General features: G+C 37.7%; 1 protein-coding gene across 5 annotated transcripts in view; it reads right to left on the reverse strand.

The window, feature by feature from the left end:
- The window catches only part of FGF13 (fibroblast growth factor 13), a 745910-nt gene that overhangs the window by 290987 nt on the left and 439309 nt on the right, over positions 1–15614 (reverse strand). The window contains exon 2 of one of the 5 annotated variants that reach the window (XM_066357009.1): positions 10151–10296. The exons of the other annotated variants lie outside the window; for them this stretch is intronic. The gene's annotated coding sequence lies outside the window, so the exon portion shown is untranslated. The remainder of the gene's footprint in view (positions 1–10150; positions 10297–15614) is intronic. 5 annotated transcript variants of the gene reach the window in all.

The following is a 15614-nucleotide window of genomic DNA, read 5'->3' on the forward strand; positions in this document are numbered from 1 at the left end:
CGCACACCACGGTTATATAAGCTAATATGAGATACAGTATAATGAGCAAGAGTATAGGATCTAGAAGGATAAAGACCTGGATTTGAACCTCAGCTCTGAATCTTGAAGGCTGGCGTACTCTGGATATATTCCTTAACCTTCTTGATATTCAATTTCTTGTGTAATAAATGGGGACAATAATGAGGACAATAAAATACTGTTCATGGGGTTGTTGTGAATACTGGAAATGATGTGAAAGTGTGTGATAAGCACCAGGCACTCTATTTTACTTGTTTTTTTTTTTAAATATACTGTGAGTATTCCTCGTGTTCTTGATGTAAGCATCAAACTTAGACCAAAGCCCATCTCAGAAGACATTGCCTTTAATGGGATAAAGGAAGCCAAGTGCTCTTTTGTCCAATCCAACTTAACCAACAGGGTTTGCAAGGAATGATGGGGAATTTGAATCTAAGTGTTTATTATTCATTTATATTAAAACACTAAATGCTATTTTAAGAACATATAATGGCTCCAGGCTTTTAAAATAAATGCAAAGACTTTTTTTTCTGATGCAGAAATGCTATCAAAAATAAACAAACTTGAATACTATTTGCTTTGAAATTCTTCTAAAATTTAGATGAGTTCTAACATTGCACAACAGAAGCCATCTGTAATCCCTACAGGGACAGTTCTCTCTCCCAGCCCCACCTCCCAGAAGAAATACCAACTCATTTTTTACTGAATAGGAATTCAAAACTATAGCATGCATGATGGTATTGGCAGAAAAATAGACACTCAGACCAATGGAACAGAATAGAAAGTCCAGAAATAAAACCACATATATATAGTCAAATAATTTTTGATAAAGGGGCCAACAACACACAATGGAGAAAAGAAAGCCTCTTCAATAAATGGTGCTGGGAAAACTGGAAAGCCACATGCAAAAGAATGAAACTGGACTACAGTCTCTCCCCCTGTACAAAAATTAACTCAAAATGGATCAAAGATCTAAACATAAGACCTGAAACAATTAAGTACATAGAAGAAGACATAGGTACTCAACTCAGGGACCTGGGTTTTAAAGAGCATTTTATGAATTTGACTCCAATGGCAAGAGAAGTGAAGGCAAAAATTAATGAATGGGACTCCATCAGACTAAGAAGTTTTTGCTCAGCAAGAGAAACTGATAACAAAATAAACAGAAAGCCAACTAAATGGGAAATGATTTTTTCAAACTACAGCTCAGATAAGGGCCTAATATCCAAAATATACAAAGAACTCATAAAACTCAACAACAAACAAACAAACAATCCAATAAAAAAATGGGAAGAGGATATGAATAGACACTTCTCCGAGGAAGAAATACAAATGGCCAACAGATATATGAAAAGATGCTCATCTTCTTTAGCTATTAGAGAAATCTAAATCAAAACGGCAATGAGATACCACCTCACACCTGTTCGATTAGCTGTTATTAGCAAGTCAGGTAACAGCAAATGTTGGAGAGGCTGTGGAGAAAAAGGAACCCTCATACACTGTTGGTGGGAATGTAAAGTAGTACAACCATTATGGAAGAAAGTATGGTGGTTCCTCAAAAAACTGAAAACAGAACTACCTTATGACCCAGCAGTCCCTCTACTGGGTATATATCCCAAAAACTCAGAAACATTGATACGTAAAGACACATGCAGCCCCATGTTTATTGCAGCATTGTTCACAGTGGCCAGGACATGGAAACAACCAAAAAGCCCATCAATAGATGACTGGATAAAGAAGATGTGGCACATATACAATATGGAATACTACTCAGCCATAAGAAATGATGACATCGGAACATTTACAGCAAAATGGTGGGATCTTGATAACATGATACGAAGCGAAATAAGTAAATCAGAAAAAAACAGGAACTGTATTATTCCATACGTAGGTGGGACATAATAGTGAAACTAAGAGACATTTATAAGAGTGTGGTGGTTACGGGGGGGAGGGGGGAATGGGAGAGGGATAGGGGGTGGGGAGGGGCACAAAGAAAACAAGATAGAAGGTGACAGAGGACAATCTGACTTTGGGTGGTGGGTATGCAACATAATTGAACAACAAGATAACCTGGACTTGTTATCTTTGAATATATGTATCCTGATTTATTGATGTCACCCCATTAAAAAAATAAAATTATATAAAAAAAAAAGAAAAAAAAAGAAAAAAAAAACTATAGCATGCATGAATGCAAAGAAAAACACTTTCTCAATTGAAACGTTTCTTTTATACAATTTTTTTTTATTTCAGCTATTGTAATTGGAAATTTTGTTCTAATGCTTTCCATTAGTTAAAAATCTGCTTGTTTTAACCATCTAAGGCAGGCAAGTTTTTCCATAGCATATAAGTGAGAACTGTATTTCCTGGAGATGTTCTTTTACCATTTGTTTGAGCTTGCATGTTGATGAATATGATTTTGCAGCCAAATTGAACTAACTGTCTTTTGATGTGTTCAAATGCAGTTTGTGACTTACTAAGAAGAGAAGAAGTTAACCAGTGCATATTTTAAATAAAACAAAATGTGTTAAGACTCACCTTTTGATCAATTGAAAGAACCTTCTCCTATCCTTTTTCTCTACACTGTATCTTCTTTTCTCTCTTTACTGTTTCTGCAATCACTGGCACTGCCACATGATATGAATGCCAGGTAGCACAAAACCACAAAGACATACACATATTGTTTTTGAGAAATGGATTTTATAAATTAGCCCATATATTGGTATTTGCAAAGTGGTTCTTGCCAAAGGTTCTGTCACAATGAGTTGCTAATATGTTTGAGTGAACTTTCATCCATATCACTGTGGATAGAAGGAGCCACCAAATAAGTAATAGATGCCTATATGGTCACAGAACACTAACAGACAGGGAAAATAAGAAAATTCTGCTTACTCTAAAGCATTTCTGGACTAATAAAGTGAGTTTGCTACTTAGATAACTTTTGGGGGGAGGATATGGAGAGAGAGAGGTGAATGATGGCACTGATCACTCTCCCAATCATATCATTTTAAAGCAACATTACAGTATAATTTTCCAGTCATTATTACAAGGACCAAGAATTTTCTGTCTATCAACAGAGCCTGTGACAGACAGCTCAGTTGGGGTTTGCTGAGCTCTCATGAGATTTGAATCAGTGGATAGTTTTTAAAACATGAAATAACAATTTGAAAGAAATAGTCATGATGAGTAATGGAGTATACTTCTATCATGGCATATGAAGAAGTATGGTGTCAATGAGCACATTTTCTTGGAGGACATGATGTAATGCTTGATAGAGCACTCAAAAGTATATTACTGGCCTGACCAGGAGGTAGCGCAGTGGATAGAGCATCGGACTGGGATGCGGAGTACCCAGGTTTGAGACCCCGAGGTCACCAGCTTGAGCATGGGCTCATCTGGTTTGAGCAAAGCTAACCAGCTTGGACCCAAGGTCACTGACTCGAGCAAGGGGTTATTCTGTCTGCTGTAGCCCCCCAGTCAAGGCACATATGAGAAAGCAATCAATGAACAACTAAGGTGCCGCAATGAAAATCTGATGATTGATGCTTCTCATATCTGTCTGTCCCTATCTATCCCTTTCTCTAACTCTGTAAAAAAAAATGATATTGCTGAGAATATTAAAGTCCTCTGAGATTTAATGATCCAAAAATGGGGGAAAAAATTGATAGAAGAAAATAGGCTTTCTATAGCAATTTAGTCTATCATGTACCCAAGTAATGTCATCTTAGGATCAAAGGCTGAGAAGATTTTAGGCAAGACAGTTTCTGTGAGTAGTTATGACCATTTTCTGAGCCTTACCACATAACCTATACTAATAGTTATTAATCATGCATAAAGAAGAGGCAAAATTTGATGCAATGGCAATGACCGGAATCAGTCTGTAAGTAATCTGTAATGACTGCCTAGATGTTTATCCCCAGACACGGTGGCCAGAAGAACTTTGCAATAAAAAAACAAACAAGCAAAAACAAAACAACAACAACAACAACAAAAAACATGATCAAGAGTAAATAAAAATTTTCAATGAAGCCTGTCACTATTAAATATTTTCAAGAAGTTGCATAAACCATTCTGGAAGCAATGCCATTTGCCAGTTAACTTATGACTCTATGAGCAGTACAACTCTTTCTCTCTCTCCCTCTTTTTTGTTTCCTTTCATGGGTCATTCCCCCTGCTTTGATAAGGCCAAAAAGGATTTCCCAGACTCTCTTTTTTTCTCATCCCCACTTGAGCCAGGTCTTTGGCTGGGTAAGCCTCACTAGTTATTCACAGCAGGTGACTGAGAATACTTACCTAGTGTCCAGCAATGTTGTTGCTGCTCAATGGCATCACTCACTGGAGAAAGCCTTTGCCCTAGACCAGGGGTCTCAAACTCGCGGCCCGCCGAACAATTTTGTGAGGCCCGCAGATTAGTCCACGAAGTTCAAAATATTTTGGATAAAATTAAGTAAGCCTAGGGGCCTACTTGTATTTTTCATTTCTCTAGCATCCTAGCTAGATATTAGCTTAGTTAACAGCAGTTGTGATGTGAACTACAGTTTCTGGTCGTTTTGTGATACTGAAAATTGTTGCGTAACAGTTGCCTTTTGTAGACCTAGTGCGGCCCACCGAACGGCTGTGATCTTGCTCTGTGGCCCACATGCTGAGTTAAGTTTGAGACCCCTGCCCTAGACTGATGAAGGTGCACACTGATCTGTAACAGTAGTTTTTTACATCTTGCCAGTCAGAGGGCTTCTGTGACCTGAATGATTGGCATGCTTACTAGTGCATTTTCCTCTCTCTGATTTGCACTATGGTGGCAAACTCCCTTAATGGAATAGCCAAGCTGTTGCAGAATGCTAAGCATTTCGGAGGGTCACAAAGGGACTTCCAGGATTGGTACTACTTGTTTACAATGAAGCGTGTAGATCAGATAGGCTTTGCCCATCATCAAGTCCAACGATTTTCAAGTAAGGCACTTTTGCCCTCATCTACCACAAGGATTATTTGGCAATAACTGGAGGCATTTTTGGTTGTCAAAAGGTGGAGTTGGATGCTACGGACATCTAGTTGGTAGAAGCAAAGGGTGCTTTTAAATATCCTGCAGTGCACAGAATAGCCTCTTAAAACAAGGAAGTATCTAGCCCAAAGTGTCAAAAGTGGCAATGCTCAGAAATCCGGACCTAGTCCTAATCACTTATTTTTGAAATAAGAAAAATTAGGCTCAGAAATGTGACATGGTATTCCAAAGGTCACCAGAAGCTCAGCAGTGAATCGGGGTGGAGATTCTGGTTTCCTAGCAAACAGAGTACATATTTCAGCAGTTTCATCTCTTTTGGAAATAACTTTTCCTCCATGACAGATGCTAGGCAATGTGCTGAACTCTTCCCATTTATTTCCCCATTTTATTAGCACATGCCTTCAAGGTACACATGGCTTTTTTTGGAAGAGACTCATTTTATGCATGTAAAACTACCATGTGCAAAGTGTTGTAGGCCATAAGGAAAGAAAAGGTATACCAATAGAGATATGGATCTCGTCTGCCAAGAACTTATATGTTCAAGATGAGCAGGAAAGACATATATATGAAAATAATTATCAGTCTAACTTTTCAGTAGAATCCTGTGATAATAACCAAAAAGCTGTCCAAAAACAAGATATATTTCCTAAAATGTTATATGGAAATTATGAGTAAGAGTGAGCTCTTTACCTTTGCTCTCAGAGAAGGCTGCATAAATAAGAAGGAGGACATCCTCCTTTTGGTTAATGAGAATTTTTTGAGTGTGTATTATGATTGAGGAAACACTGTGCTGGACCCATATATTAAATGGTAATAAGACAATGATTCTGTTTCAGAGAGCTTGTATTTTTGTGGGGAGAATCAGATAAGAGAAAAGTATGTACATACATACATACTTACAGTAACTACAGATTATGACAAGTGCAAACCTACCCAAGCTGGAAAGACATCTTTGAGAGTACAGCCTGGAAGGACATAAAGGAGGAATCATAATGAACAACAAATGTAAAGCCTTACAGCAGGTAAAACCCTGGCATATTCTAGACACTAATGAGACTGAGTGTGGGACAAGGGGCGGCTATAGGAAGGAGTTTGCATTTCAGTTTTAATGAAAATAGAAAAACAGTTTGAACAAACAAAATTTGGAAGAGTACCTAATAGTGCTTGGGAAACTGAATGTGGATATGGGAGAGATTACAAGTGAGAAAGTAACTAAAATTTCTACAAGTATTTTTAAATTGTTTCTATCTTGGCCAATGAAATAATCATTAGTATTGATCAGTTCCATTCAGTGAATTGTTTACTTCAGTTACTCATTTACACTTAAACCTACTATCTTGGTAATGTCCAGTATGGCAGTAAAGCTTAAATATCGTATAAAGATAAGTAGATAGACAGCTGGGAAGCAAAATGGAAGACTTGAGCTAACTCATTCAGTAGTTGAATGCATTTTTCAGCATGACAAGTGCTAAGTGACATGGAAGAGTAATCACTCTAATTACTCTATTTTCTTCTCACTTTCTCATTATGTAAGGTCATTTGATAAACTGTGTATTTTTTTTTCTTTTCGTGGGAGAGAGAAAGAGATAGAAAGGAAAGGAGAGAGATGAGAAGAATAAACTCTTTGTTCCATCACTTTTTAGTTATTCATTGGCTGCTTCTCATATGTGCCTTGACTGGGGGGCTCAAACCAAGCTGGTGACTCTTTTCAAGCCAGCAACCTTTGGGCTCAAGCCAATGACCATGGGATCATGTTAATAATACCATGATCAAGCCGGTAATCCCACACTCAAGCTGGTGAGCCTGCACCCCAGCTGGGGAGCCCATGCTCAAGCTGGCGACCTTGGGGTTTCAAACCTGGGACTTCAGTGTCTCAGATCAATGCTCTATCCACTGCACTTCCACCAGTCAGGTGATAGTATATATATTTACCATATTTTTCATTTCATGACGCTTTTACTTCTTATCTTGTTGAAGTTACTAATAACTGGGAATCCCATGGCTATATGTGATTCCCATAGCTGTGGTGATCTCAGCCTTGCCTTGATTTAAAATCATGTATCACTATGTATGTTGTCATCTTTGTGGTTTAAAAGCAATAAACAGTAGCATCAAATAATTGAGGGCTTATTAACTGCTTCCAGCTGAAATCAGCAAACCTTGCAAATTACAGTGCCATACTAGTGAGAAATGGGAGAAAGGCAAATTGATCACTTGTTATATCTGAGATTGGTTGAGATTTTCCAGCGACAACTTATTTCTCCTTCCTCAGGTAGAGAACAGAAAAAAGAAGATATGGTTAAACAAAAGGTGTGTAAAACACTGGTGTTTCTCAGAAAAAAGATAGATACTACATTCACTCATATGCAGTTCCAAGATTGCAGGAAGGAAGTCAATATATATTGATTATGAGTCCTAGTAAAGAAAATAAGCATCTAAAAGGATCCTCTTTGAATTCAGTTATCAATGAAAAAGCAAATCAATTACAGTAATGCAATACTATCAAAACTCTAGGATAAAATGACCAGAATTAGAAAGACAGTCACAGGTGTCAACAGTGCAACCACTAGTGCCACTTAGCTTGCAAATATCTTTCCTTGAGGTAAAAAAAGGTAGTGGAGACCGGTATGAATAGTCTAAACATTCAGGGTGTCTGATTAAATAAAATATAACCTTAAGTTGACCTTTACCAAGAAAATATAGAACACATTAGCTCTCTAAAATTGTGTTGCTGAAAAGTGGTTGTCTTAGGCTTTGTTCCTTAGAACCAGATTCTGAGACAGGGATTCTATGAGGGAGAACGGAAGTAAACAGGAGAGGGCAGGAGAAGAAATTAACCAGCAAGGTAGTGATTTCAGGTGGATAATTTCATGTATTCAAATCCCTTTATCATGCTTTCTCTTACCCCAACATATTCATCTAAAATACCAGTAGTCTTTATGTTGAGTCTAGCTATAGCACAATTCCATGAGAAGCTGTGAGGTAAAACTGTACCCCAGGGTTGGTCTTATCTTGAGGGAAAGGAATTGAACCAGTGATTGGCTATAGGCTGCTCTCAGGGATGAGGAAACAAAACATCTTTGGCAAAAGGGATCTTGTTACAAACAAAGGGGTATTATGAGCCTTAACAATCAACACTCCCAGCAGCTAAGGGATAAGTACACATAATCAGTAAAGGAAAGTAAGCAAGGCACCAGTGTCTACTACACTAGTTGAACATCAGCAGACACCTTGCAAACAAAACTTTCAACTGTGGGTTGGCCAGCTTCATGGTCAACTATCAACCACATCTTCTATTATTCTCTTCCTTGCTTGTTTTTATCCATCTACACTGGTCTCCTTGCTGGGCCATGAACTCACTTTCATCTCAAGGTGTCTGCATTTGTTGTCCCCTCTGTTCCTTAATATTTCAGGTCATTATTATAATTTAGCCTTTTCTGGTTACCCACCTACCACGACAGACACACATATTCACTTCTTTTTTTTTATTCCCACTACTTATTAACATCTGACATTAAAGAAATGTTGTATATTGCCTCACCAGTTGTGGTGTAGTTGGTAGAGTGCTGACCTGGGACATTGAGGTCCCTGGTCCATAATCCTGAGGTCTCCAGCTTTATTACAAGGTTTCTAGCTTGAGTGCAGGGTTGCTGGCTTGAGCACAGAATCACCAACATGATCCCAAGGCTTGAGCCCAAGAGCATTGACTTAAGCAAAGGATCACTGGCTCAGCTCGATCCTCATGGACAAAGCACTTATGAGAGGCAATCAATGAACAACTAGAGTGAAACAACTAGGAGTTGATGCCTCTCATCTCTCCTCCCTCTCTCTCTCCCTTACTGTCTCTTTTTCTCAAATAATAAAAATAATAATAATAAATAATAATAAATATATTTTATTTATGTTTATTTTCTCTTCTTCCATTCTTGAATTTCAGCTACAAGAGGGCAAAGATTTTTGTTTTTGTTTTTTATTGCAGCATCATTATTCCTTAAAATATTGCCTAGCTCATTATATATTTGTTGAATAAGTAAATCAATATCACTTTAATTTTAGTGCTCTCACCTAAGCTATAGGTAACTTGAATATATTTCCATTGTTAAAATCTTTCCCTTCTATTTTATCTACAGAATTTCCAGAGCATTGGATTTTCTTTAAAAAAGAAAAAGTAAAAACTTACAGTGATGGTCTTGTTTATGCCCACTTTATAGTTTCTAATGCTTATCAAACTAATTATTGTCATTGTATCTACATGTATTATGCATCATTTGTTTTGAAAGTGAAAATGCTTAAAGCTACCTACCCTGCCAGTTATGAGGGACAAGACACTGTAAGAAAGAATCCAGTGACACTTCTCAAGTAGACAAACAAAATTCAAATGCAATAGTGTTGTACACCCTAAAAAAGATCAAAACCCCTGTCTTCACCACAATAAGCAGTATCTGAAAAGAAATCCAGTAACTTCTATCAACTAAAGTTATCCATATATCTTATTTATTATAAGAAACTTAAAAAAATAATGTTATTTTTTATATTCCTTCTATGATATATGGTACAGTGTTTTTGAAAAAAGTCAATGAATAATAAGTTTTTGGATCTGGAGTGAAAAAAGTCTTTGTGTATCACTGCACAACTGCATTCGTAGTACTCAGTTTGATAACTGGTTCATTTCAGCACTCAACACAAAAACAGAATTGAAAGTTTTGATGAGCTTCCCAAAGTCTGGGTATGTTTTAACTGATCTTCAACAGGAAAGGAGCCCAGAAATGATTTCTAAACACTTACTAGTTCCATATCCTTGGACTCTATCAGCCTCACATTTCCTCAACTATAAAATGAGAAGAACTTTATTGGGGTTGTTGTGAGGACCCCTTGAGATCATGAATGTTAAAAGACTTTGTAAAGCAAGATGCACAATAAGTTTTGAGGTAAATCTGGAATCCTAACAGGGCTTTAAAATTCAGCTGGTATGTGTTTCAAAGCTAAAATTACTTGGAAAAATAAACACATCAGGAGTTTAGAAGGGGCTCATAAATTATGATGTCATGGTAGAAAACCAGGACTCAATAGTCACTTGACATCTGAAATTAGCAGATATGGTCAATCTACTCTTTTATGTCTAATCTTGTGCTTTCTCACCTGTTAAAATCTATGACCAATAGTCCTCCAGGAAGATCAATCTTGGCTTTTGTTCCAGACTGCCCCTTTGTCACTGGACTACTGTCTTCTACTTCATTTAAGTCTGGTAGATTGCTGCAGTGTAGCATGGTGATTCAGAGCATGGGCTGTGGAGTCAGACAACATGAGTTTGCATTGTATACCTCTGGATTACTAACTGAGCAAGCTTCACAATGCTGCATAACCTCATTGAGCCTTGGCATCCGTATTTGTAAAACAGGCAATGACTATGAATATGTACCTCACATATAAGGTAGTTATTAGGATTAAATATTCAGCCAATAGAAATAATTCAAAAAGGCATAGACGACCTGTGCCAAACTCCTGATTTTGTTTCAACTTTACTTTTTACATTCTCAGGTTCCCAATGTGCTCATTGAATGTTAAGGAAGCCCTCATTAGCTGCTAGAATAAAAGCTAAGCTGCCTCATCTGGCCAAGTCATCATGCATGTTGAGACACAATGTGACAACATAGAAAGACCATTGGACTTGCATCATAAGACTTCACGTTTCAGCCCTACCTTTTACCAGCACCATGGTCTAGGCCAGGGGTCTCAAACTCGCGGCCCGCCGAACAATTTTGTGCGGCCCGCAGACTAATCCACGAAGTTCAAGAAAAGTGTTGTGTAACAGTTGCCTTTTGTAGACCTAGTGCGGCCCACATGCTGAGTTGAGTTTGAGACCCCTGGCTAGGCTAAACTTACTCAACTTCCCCACTATAAAGTAAGCTTCTAAAGGGTAGGGAACATACCAAAACTTGTTAATCTGGCTTGGTACTTGATAATGACTCATTAAATGAATTAAAGACATGAATATATCTGAGTCTCAATTTCCTTTTTCATTCAAATTAATAATAATGGATCCCCTGACTATTTCTCAAGGTTGTTTGGAGACGAGGCATGGCCCATAGTATCCTCTCCTTTTCTTTTCCTAAAATTTATCTTTATTCAATTGTGACTGTCTTTTTATGCTGGTTCTCATGCCTACTAGATGATCAATCAGGATTCCTTCCTTCTATTTCCTTCTAGTTAATGCCTATTCATCCATCCATTCTCAACTCGAAAAGACCTTTCTCTGACTTACATTTCCTTTTGCTAGTAGCAATTCCCATATGTCCATGAAGAATGCAAATTATACTTGTATGGTGATTTCCTTTTTCCTGTTAGACTGTAAATATCACCAAGACAGGGTTTGTGTCTATCTTGTTCAGTGTTATTTTTCTTGTTCTTTGGCCAATTGAAAATGTACATGAACAGGTTATTAAAATATTTCTTGCATAGATGAGTGAATGTTTGAGTATTTGAATGAATGAATGAGAAGCAGTTGAAATAGTGAAAATGATCTTCCCTTCTGCCTCACCCTCTTCCAGAACCGGCTGGTTGTTAGCTGAAGACTATTTCCATTGTGTAGTATCATTCATTCCAATGCTTCTAAGAATGTCACTTAAGAGAAAATAATATACTATAACAAATTCTCAGACACTGAAACTGTGAAAGCCAACACTCAAACTCAATCTTTATGAACACTAATCTATCTATCTCACTAAGATCATAATGTAACTTTCCTGTCCTTGGATCTTAACCATCTCCTCTGGCTCTAGCATTTGAACACCCAGGCTCCCATGTTTTTAGCTTGCTTGGAACCCGACTCAGTGCTCTAACTGTTCTGATCCTCAAAGATTCACGCTCAGCAGATTCTCATTTGGAGTGGTGCCTCCCAGGATCTCAAAAATTGATGACTGATATTTAGCACTCCTTTGGACTTAGCAAGAGTGGTAAGTGGGAGGAGTAGGAAGTGGGGAAAAACGATACTCCTTGCTTGTTTTGCAAGGCATTGTCATTTTCCCTTCTTCTTCATCCTTCTGCCTATTCATAAAACCAGGTGAGGTGAAAAGGAAAATCCTACCTGCTAATATAAAGATCATAAACTAAATCTCTACAACCTTCTTGGACATTCACTATTATTATTGTTTCTATGATTCAAATGAAGAAATTTTATCATCAGTCTTTCCTCTAGTAGCAGTTCCATAAATGTCATCATTCTTCTGATGTCTGTTCACAAGAAGCCCTTTGTAGGGTATGAATGTGATATGAGTGAGACACTATAATTGTTCCTGCCGATCAACGTGGGCATTATAATCAGTCATCTAACTACTATTTTTTGAGTGTCAACCATCAGTTCAGCACTGGGAAGACATCAGTGGATGAGATAGATACAGAACTGCAGGAATGGGAGTGGCAGCAGAAAGAGAGACATTAGAATACAGCAAGTGTTATAATGAGGGATGCTTAGGTATACAAAAGACAGCTGCATAGTCCAGATAAGGGTGAAGGTAAAGTGAAAAAAAATGCCTTCTTTGGTGTAGTACAAATGAGAATGGTAAAATCCAAACAAGCTAAAATAAAGTATTCTCAGTCTCCCCCCTGCAAAATACTTATTTAATCAATTAATATCTATAACGTATTTACTCTACGCCAAGCATGGGGATGCAAAGGGAAATGAGGAAAACATGGTCCCTGGCTGTATGATGGGAACTTTGATTATATGGTCTCAAAGGTGCTTCCTCACTAGTATGTTTGATTGTCCCCCCCTCAACTCTACAAATGTCTTTTGACTTGATGCCACCATGACAAATCCCAAGAGTCACAGCAGGTAGTCTGTCTAAGATTAGAAGGGCATCTACTTAGAACCTACCAAAAGAAAACCCATCAAATCTCCCTGGTGTCTTAGATAAGACAATACACATGGTTTTCACAAAACATCGCAGCCCGACCAGGTGTTGGCACAGTGGATAGAGCATCGGCCTCAGGTGCAGAAAACCGAGGTTTGAAACCCTAAGGTTGCCAATTTGAGCACAAGCTCATCTGGCTTGAGTGTAGGCTTAGAAGCTTGAGTATGGGTTCACTGGCTTGAGTGTGGGATCACAGACATAATATCATGGTTGCTGTCTTGAGCCCAAATTCGCTGGCTTGAGCAAGTGGTCACTGGCTCAGTTGTAGCCCCTGGTCAAGGCACATATGAGAAAGCAATCAATAAACAACTAAGGGACCACAACGAAGAATTGATACTTCTCATCTCTCTCTTTCTGTCTCTCTGTCCCTATCTGTCCCTCTCTGTGTCTCTCTCTGTGTCTGTGTTGCCAAAACAAAACAAAACAAACAAAAAAAAACAACCCATAGGCCAGCCGTTTTGTACATTTCCATAAAGGAAATGACAAATCCAGCATGGAGAGCTCCAAAAATAAATAATCTTCATTCATATGCCAGAGAACAGAGTTATTACTATGACATCCTTGTTTATAACTGTATATCAAAGCTAGAACTCAGAATTATCTGTGACAAAAGAGGGGCTCTGACGCAGTGCAGAGTCAGAAATTGGGCATCAGGAACTCTGAAAAGAGGCAGAGAATAGATGTTGGTGTTCATTGGACTCCATTCATTTTTTAACATCAGAGAAAGATGCTATCTAATCTCTACCTTTTGAATGTTTTCTATATAGATATTTCAGCACTGTTAAGGTTTGAGATTATTTTATAACTCATTCTCCAAATATTCTTGTAGTACCTGTTATGTGCCAAACACTGTGCCAAGTTACATATGAGAGACTGACAGCACTTCTCTTCTCTAAGACATATAGGTCACTGGTGGCATTATCAAACTACCCCTCTCCAATATGTATCAAGTTGTACATACTAACAACAAACCAGTAGTAGAAACCGATGGTAATTTATTTGCCATCTACTTTTGTGAATACTGTGTGTGTGTGTGTGTGTGTGTGTGTGTGTGTGTGTCTGTATTCATCACAATACTATTGTTATTCCAAGTTGTAGATTTTTTTCTGAATTATACAATTTGGTGTTGGATTGTATCATCCCAAAAATGTTTTCAGTAGATATACTACATGTCAAACTAAGATATGCCAAACTGACTTTCTGTGAGATCTGTAGCCTCTTATTTATTAAGCAATTAAACCATGTGCAAATCTTGAGCACCAAACAGGTCTCTGACTCTGTTCCAATGTGCTAAGGAGAGTGACTTAGTTAGCTTGGGAAGCTATAACAAAATACCACAGACTGGGCAACTTAAAAAACAGAAATTTATTTGTCATTGTTCTAAAGGCTTAAAATTTGAGATAAGGGTAACTTCTTCAGGACTCTTCATACTGTTTTCCATAAACGCTATACCAATTTACATTCCCACCATAAGGATTTATTTTTCTCCACATCCCTGCAAACACTTACTTTTGTCTTTGAAAATAGTCATCTTTATATTTTTGATATATTTTTTAAATAATTTTAATTTGTGTTTATATAGATTCAAGTGTCCCACCAAATATATCTCCCTCCACCTCCTTATTCCCCTTAGTCTCCCCCATGCCTCCTTCCCCCAATGCCTTCCCCACTTCCCTCTAGGATTTGCTGTCCTGTTCTCTATAATGCTGTGTTATGTATATATAATTTCATTAATCTCTTTCCCTTCTCTGATCCCATCTTCTCTTTCACTTTCTCTCTGATCACTTTCCTCTGGTCCCCTTGATCCTGACTCTGTCTCAATTCCATTCCTCAGTTCACTCGATTCATTGGATTCCTCAAATGAGTGAGTTCATATGATATTTTTCTTTCTCTGCTTGGCTTATTTCACTTAACATAATAGTTTCCAGGTCCATCCATGTTGTCGCAAAAGGTAAGATTTCCTTCTTCCTCACAGCCGTGTAGTATTCCATTGTGTATATGTACTACTGCTTTTTAATCCACTCATCCACTGATGGACACTTCAGCTTTTTCCAGGTCTTCACTATTGTATGTGATAAACAATGCTGCAATAAACATGGGGGTGCATTTCTTCTTTTGAATCAGTGATTTGGTGTTCTTAGGATATATTCCTAAAAGTGGGATAGCTGGGTCAAAGGGAAGTTCTATACTTTTTTGGGGGGGAGTTTTATTTTTTAATTTTTTGAGGAATCTCCATATTGTTTTCCAAAGTGGTTGCACAAGTCTGCATTCCCACCAGTAGTGCAGGAGGGTTCCTTTTTCTCCACACCCTCTCCAGCACTTCCTGTGTGTCAATTTGTTAATGAGCACCATTCATACAGGTGTGAGGTGGTATCTCATTGTGGTTTTAATTTGCATCTCTCTGATTAGTGATGTTGAACATTTTTTCATATGCCTATTGGTTATCTGTATGTTCTCTTTGGAGAAGTATCTATTCATTTATTTTCCCATTTTTTGATTGGATTGTTTATCTTCCTGGTGTTGAGTTTTACAAGTTTTTTTTATAAATTTTTGTTATTATCTCCTTATCAGACGTATTGGCGAATATATTCTCGCATTGTGTGGGTTGTCCTTTTATTGTCAGGGAAATGCAAATCAAAACTACAATATGATATCTTATTGTAGTTTTGATTTGCATTTCTTTGATGATTAAT

This window comes from Saccopteryx leptura, chromosome X (assembly GCF_036850995.1).
Source record: "Saccopteryx leptura isolate mSacLep1 chromosome X, mSacLep1_pri_phased_curated, whole genome shotgun sequence".
NCBI lineage: Eukaryota > Metazoa > Chordata > Mammalia > Chiroptera > Emballonuridae > Saccopteryx > Saccopteryx leptura.